At 33.8% G+C, this 7,518-nt stretch overlaps 1 long non-coding RNA gene across 1 annotated transcript; it reads left to right on the forward strand.

The window, feature by feature from the left end:
• The first annotated feature begins 917 nt into the window (after nt 1–917).
• LOC145815382 (uncharacterized) lies at nt 918–6,702 on the forward strand. Its single transcript, XR_014358319.1, has 5 exons — nt 918–1,189; nt 1,285–1,388; nt 2,916–2,972; nt 5,236–5,648; nt 6,223–6,702. It is a non-coding gene; the product is annotated as an uncharacterized LOC145815382 (long non-coding RNA).
• The last annotated feature ends 816 nt before the right edge of the window (nt 6,703–7,518 follow it).

Genomic DNA, 7,518 nt, shown 5'->3' on the forward strand with positions numbered 1-7,518 from the left:
AAAATTAAAAATGGAAATTCATTCAAGAAACCACTATACCTTAACGATCTATTTGGAAATTAAATAAAAAAGGAAGTTTAATAGAAAAGTAAATTGATTAAAAATGGACGTCGAATAAAAATAAAAATGAAAATTGCATAAAACACTACAATAAATTGCACTTTTGGCAACGACTTTTGGCGACGACAGCAATTTTTCATAGCCAAAAGTATATTTTTGGCGACACAGTGATGAATTTCGTTGGTAAAAGTAGACCTTTACCGGCGCAATTTACTATCGTCGCTAAAAAAGCATAACATTCTTTAAGCGCCAAAATTATTTGTTGGCGCCAAAATTTCAAAAGTTTTAGCTACGAGGCTTATTTTTTACCAACACAATAAGCATTGCTATTAGTGTGCTTACTTTTGGCGACGATAAGTTGGTGTGGGTAAAGAGTTAAACATTTAGCGACGATAACACTGTTCGTCGGTAAAAGTTTTACTAGTGAAACAGGTGATTTGTTGATTTGTGTTTTTATTATAATTTTTGAAAGAGTTTTAAATATTTTAGTTATTGAATTGTAAAATCAAAGTGATCATTGAATTAGATCACAAAATGAACCCATCAAGGCCAAACATACTCTTAAATTGAGATGACTAATTTGAGTTAATTTAAACTTTTCTAAAGAATGTGGTTAGATTATCAATTTTAATATGTTTGGTTTTATTTTCAGATTCTTTTCATTGTGGTTTTATGTTTGGTTTTATTTTCATAAATAGTTTAATTTTTTTTCCCTAAAAAACTATTAAAAAAAAAATTTAGGTGAAAAAATAAAAAATATACTTATTATTTTTATATAATTTTATCTTTTAGGTCATACACTACAATAAAATTGATTTTTTCACCAAACCACGTCGACGACCTCACGACGCTGATAGTGGGTTCTAATCATAAGTAACATAGAAGAAACAGAGGGAGAAGAAAGACAGTGAATTGGTTGGAAGGGGAAAGGGTTCTTCAAACCCTTGTTCTTCAAAGTTCTACTATCAATTGAATCGGTGGAGATTGAGAGGAAAACACGGTAGTCTCGAAGCCCTTTGGAGGTTCTTCAAAGCCATATGCTGTGTCGACGTACACAAAACAAAGAGAGGATCTTGCTGTGAGAGGCAAATGGTACTCTCATCTTTTCGGCGGCAAGACTAATTCGACGGTAAGGCACTCTTCTCATCTCTTCTCTCTTCTCTTCCTTGTTCCTAAAACCCTTGTTTCGGCTCTCTCTCGCTCTCACTCTCGCATTTGGTGTAGTTGGCTGTGTGATTAGAGTGGCTGTGGGTAATTTCACTCTACCTAAAACCCTAATCCAACAAAGAAAGAGAAAAGAATTTGAAGAACAATCAGAAAATCTGAAGGTATTCTTCTCTCAATTGATTATTTTTGAAACCCTCCCTCTCCTGAAACCCTATTTTCTCTCTCTGAAATCGTCCCTCTTGTAAAATCCTCTTCTCTCTAACTTTTCCCCTCTTTTCTCTGTGTTTGGTTCTCTCAGAATTCTGATTCCAATCTTTCATGGCTCTTACAGATTTGGTATTTTTACATTTGCTAAAATTTTATTTTATTTTGTTTTTTTATATATTTTAGTTGACAAGTAATGAAATAATCGATGAATATTCTCAGGCATTGGGCTTTTTACATTGATTAGTGTAGTAATTTTTTTTTTGGGGGGGGGGGGGAAAGAACTCATTCATCATTCTGAAGCTTCAACTATGAAAATTATGATTGTCCACCAATATAACCCAATTTCTTGACAACCTCACTTATAACACGTGCACAACCATTGCGTTGGCTGTATCATCACAAATGGACTTGGAAGGAATTTTTTTTTATGAACATCAAAATTTGTAGTGGTGGACCAAAGCTTTCCCACCAACATGTCAATGCCATGAAAACAAAATTAACAAGAGAGTTGTAACTGAAATAATCAAACATTCAGTGCCCCCATTTGAAGATGACCAGCAATCAATGCATTCCATTTTTTCTGAAAATTGAGGCCACTATATTAATGGCCTACACTTGATACATAGTGTCCTTTAGACTCTTGTTCACACTTGAAAACAGACCCCTAATGTTCTACAGAAGCATGCAGTTTAAATTTTATTTTTAATATGCTTTTACCACTTCGTATGTTCTTGAATCTCAAGTTCTCCCTTTGGCAAGATTATGAATCCATTCTGAAATATTTTAAATACATATCAGGTTGATCATTAAAGCAGTCTATTAACAATATTCTAGCGAAAATCAAAATGCTGATAATTTAATTCAGTGTAGCCCTTGCTATAACCAAATGAATAATTTTGTTCTTGTTGAAAGTGTCATCAATAGCTTGCAGCCAAATGTATAAGTTTCAAACAACCAAGAAAAGTGTATAAATATTCTACGTAGGTTGATATTATCTATTGTTTTGATTGATTTTGATCAAATGGTTAGATTTTTATAATAACACAAATTGTTACAACTGACAAATGATTACACAGTTTTGTCAATTCTCAAAGCCAGTTTGAATAATAGGGTCTGGGGAACATCATTAATGATTTCACTTATTTAATGGTTTTGGTTTGGTTTAGGAATCCTTTTTCTGGGAACGAAATCAGTTTTATCCTTCATATTCTATCATCAAGAGCTTCACTACTATGCACCATTCTCTCTTTTGTAAAATTTTTTGGTGAAATTCTGGAACTTCTGTCGTTTGGAGGTTCTTGAATGTTGTTTAAAGTTTTTCAGAGTTACATATTGATTAATGTGTCAATTGTGGCTTAGTTGATGTCAATGTGACTCGATTTTTTGCTTTGTCATCTTCTGTTTATTATTCTGATCCCTTGAAGTCATTTTGAGACCATGTTTTTCCATTTCACATATTTTATGTACATTTGTTTATTTAGGAATTCATGGGAAGAAATCTCCTCGCTTTGAATGTCATGTGGAAGTACATGGAGCAGGTGAGCAAATTTTTGTCCAGAAACTTCTGGTTATAGATGAAGTGTTCGATTTATATAAAATTTTCGAAATATGCTGAATATGATGAACATTTTGATGAAAAATTGTAAGCTTCATATCACTGTTATGTTGTAGTCAGTGATCTATTTTCTCATGGTACAAGATATTTTAATTTGGATCAAATGACTGTTATCCATCTGTTAATTTTCATAGTTCTTTTTCTCTTAGAGCAGTATTGAATTGAATTTAAATTATTGCTATCTTCACTATTTTTTTTTTTTTTGATGTAGGACAACATGATTGATGGGATTTTAGGCCTGTAGGGTTTTAGGGTTTATAACGGATGTAACAAAGGAATTAGGATTTTGAAGTCTAAAGAAGCAAGGTAAATTTTAGGGCTGTTCTGGGTTCTGTTAACAGTATCCTGGCTAGTTTTAGATTATTTAGGTTTGTTAAATGAAGTTTGGATCTTGGTAGAGGCATAATAAGGTTTGGTTATGGCTCTTAATAACTTGAAAGAGTAAAAAAATTAGAATAAAAAAAAAAAAAAAAGGGAAGAAGAAACTCTATATAATCCTTTAGGCATTGCATGTACTACTAAATTTCATCACACAATACCAAAGAGCTACAGTAGTCACTGGAAGTGATTTAAAGCTTATTCAATACTGAATTGGAGGCATTATGTGTGACACTCATGACGCAAACTGCATCGTCATCGGATAAGGGATTTGACCAGTAGATAGCCATGAGCTACCAAAGGCCTACTTATATCAAGTGAAATGTGCATTTGGAAATATATGATTCATTTGAAAATTTCTCTTTAGCGAAAGCATGCTGTAATAGAACCTGCGTAATCCTAGTGATACCATAAACCCATTAGAGCATGTGCTTACGTCAGAATATCATTCATGTGCTATTTACAAAGTGGGTGTACATTTTGTACATAATTGGCCATAATTCAAAGACATCAATACATATGACCTGATAATCAATTTCAAGGACCAACCGAAAGCATGTTGGAATAAAACTTGTGTAATCGTAGTGGTACCATAAACCCATCAGAGCAAATGCTTAAATGTCGTTTATATGCTGTGTACAAAATGGGTGTAGATTTTGTACATAAGTGGCCATAATTCAAAGACCTCAATACATATGACATGATCAATTTGAAGGACCCATTGGCCATACATATATACATCATAGCATGCACAATGTCTTCCATCTTGGTTTCTACTTTCTAGATCAATGAAATGATCTCCTTAGCTTTGTACATAAATACATATAAACGCTTGACATCTTTTCTGAACTTCCATCACCTGAAAACTTTTAAGATGGAATGGTGTGAGCCAATGCTCAGCGATAATAGCATACCAAGTGCACAAAAGAATCTACATGGATATCATCATATACATGTACCAAAACAGAGCTCATTTATAAATCAAAGTTTATATATAAAATAGACTTCATATTCTGAACTAGAGTCTTTAGAGATTTTATAAAGATACATATAATGTTCTTTGCCAGCGGAAAACTGTATGATCGTGTATCATATGGTTAAACAAAAAGTCATATGATGACCTCCTAGAATCCCTATAATGATGTAATGATATGAGGCCATCACAGCAGAACTAATACAGAGGGATATCCAAGCCAGCTACCAAAACCAAAACATATAAGCCACTTTTTTGCAGCAAGGGTTAGATATCTCAGTTTTTCTTTGAATACATTGAATTTGGCACAATAGAGGAAATTGATTCCTTTTTCCTTAGGTTTTTGTGAGTGCCCAGTTTGCTAGGATTTGCTTGAGAAGTATGTAGTTTACAATATATTGATGTGGTTTGTTTTCTGCACTTAAATCGTGTCATTTTAAGCCTACTATAGTAATGCTTATACTAATTCTCTCTTTCTATGTGTCTCTCTGATTTCTTTTGGTCTCTTATTGGGTTTTTCGAGTAAGTGAATGCATTAGGGGGACCATTTCAAAACCTTCAATTTCTTGAAATCCTAGTTTTCTCATATTGAAAACATTTTTGTTATCATCTTCTTCTTTTCTGCTTTCCATCATACAGTTTTTTTGAAAAGTATTGCATTAACCATGCACATTTCATTTTATTAGAATCTCACAAGGAAAAGGGGAAAACTGAAATGAGGGGTAAATTCAATGAATAAGAAGGAAGAAATGGTAAAAAATGATGTCAATGCAACAATTTCATTGCTGTCGTTGTCAACCCAAAATAAATTTGTAACCAACTCGTATTGGTGCAGGCAATCAGAGGCAATAAACACTGGGGGACTACCATATTCACCATGATCATCACCAGGACTGCAGCAGTATTGACATCATCTTTGCCTACCTGAATCCCACTGAACATCATGTACATTTTTGTTGGAAACAAATATATCACAATGACCCTTATTCATACTGTTGCCTTTGTCAGCAATGACCACCACGATCTGATGTCAGAAATGACCATTCTGCTTGAATCTTACTGAATAGTTCTAGTACCTTCAAAAAGTGTCCTTTGGTTGTGTTGAGGGGACTATAAGGTAGATCGGTCTCAGTCTCTCTCTCTTGCATGGGTGTGGAGGCATGTCTGCTCGCATTAGCACTCAAAGAGATGACAGATAGGCTGAGATGTAGCTCATTGTGGGTGCCACTTTTTACTAGCTGATCACCAGTATGGTTGCCTCTTACCTATAGTTTTTAAGTTTATGTTTCTTAGTGAATGCAATCGTTTTATTTGTTTTCTTCTTGTTGCCAAATTATTGAATGATGTGAACTTGTTAATGATTAGTAGTTTTGTATTGTAATATCATCATATTGTTGTCTGACTACAGAGAATCTGAAGCCTCTATACATATCGCAGAGATAATGCATATGCCTTCCATATCAGAAATCATTGAAATAGACCTTATCTGAATATTAGTAGAGAATCTGAAATTAGTTTGCCTTGTGTAAATTATTGTCATTGTTGCAAGTGAATGATTTGTAACTTGGACAACATTTTTTTTCACTGGAGTGTAGAATGCATTGGATCTACTACGACTGATTGTTTTAGTATAGTTGGAAATTGAAGGTTTTTATTTTATTTTATTTTTTACCGGATGATGGTAAAAGCTTTATGTTTTGGCCAGTACTTACACTTGCATATCTATTAATACACACACACACACACACACACACAAAGACTGCTTCCAGATCAATAAAAAAGCTAATGGACTTTGTTTTAAACTTGTCATTGATCAATACAGATTGCTACCAGATCCTCCTTTTTGCTGGTGGCTGATGGCTGACGGCTGTTGCTTGTTAGTTTGCTGCATCTGCTGGTCTACTGCTGCCCTCGTGGCTGATGCTTGCTGGGCGGCGGCTGTTGCTGTTGCAATGTTACTGTGAGGCGGCTGCTACTAGATGTTGATCTGCTGGATAAGTTTATGGGTGATTTTCATGTCGTTTTGCCTGTCTTTGTTAGTTTCATGTTTTCATTTTGTTATCTGTTGTTTATAATGTGGGTTCACAATTTGGATGTATTTGGGTATTTTAGTGACTTTACACTTTTAGGTTTTATACATTGCTTCTAAAAGCAGTATCAGTAGTGTTTTTTTTGCTTGCACATCAACTTTAGGTGATTTCATATCAATGTTATTAGTTTGTAATAGTGGTGCCTGAGGGATGCCTCTTGTAAATCTGTAAATCTTATAAAAATATATAAATTATTTTCAATTATGTTTGTTTGTAAATGTGTCGCCAAAAGTTTATTTTTGTCCACTCAAATTGTGTTGCTAGAAGTGTATTTTTTTCCAATGTCAATTTGTCATTGTCAAAAGTAAACCTTTATCGACAAACAAATCGTCGGCAAATGGCAATATTTACCGACGTAAATGTGTTGCCAAAAGTGTATATTTTTCCAATGCTAATTTGTCGTTGCCAAAAGTGAAGTTTTATCGACAAACAAATCGTAGGCAAATGACAACATTTACCGACGTAAATGTGTCGCCAAAAGTTTACTTTTGCCAACGCATATTTTGCCGCTAAAAGTATATTTTTTGCCCATGCAAATTTGTGTCGCGAAAAGTGCCACACAATCATCATATTTGAATGACTTTTACCGACGCAAGGTAAATTGCCGACGATGGAGGAAGGCTTTTATCGACGACTATGTTCGTCGCTAAAGGCATTACTTTTACCAACGCAATGATAATTTCGTTGGCAAAAACTTTTGCCGACTCACTTTTGCCTACGGGTTGCCAACGTAGCTTCGTGTGTCGGCAAAACTCTTTGCCGATGAATTTTCCCTTTTAGCAACATATTTTGTTGCGTCGCAAAAAATTTAATTTCTTGTAGTGAAATTAAAAACGGAAGTTCATTCAAGAAACCACTATACCTTAATGATCTATTTGGAAATTAAATAAAAAATGACGTTTAATAGAAAAGTAAATTGAATAAAAATGGAAGTTGAATAGAAAAGAAACTTCAATAAAAAAAGAAGTTGAATAGAAAAAAAAAAATGGAAGTTGCATAAAATTAAAATTGGAAGAGCATTCAAGAAA

Source organism: Camellia sinensis, unplaced genomic scaffold, assembly GCF_055761805.1.
Source record: "Camellia sinensis isolate YWXY unplaced genomic scaffold, ASM5576180v1 Unanchor2, whole genome shotgun sequence".
Taxonomy (NCBI): Eukaryota; Viridiplantae; Streptophyta; class Magnoliopsida; order Ericales; family Theaceae; genus Camellia; species Camellia sinensis.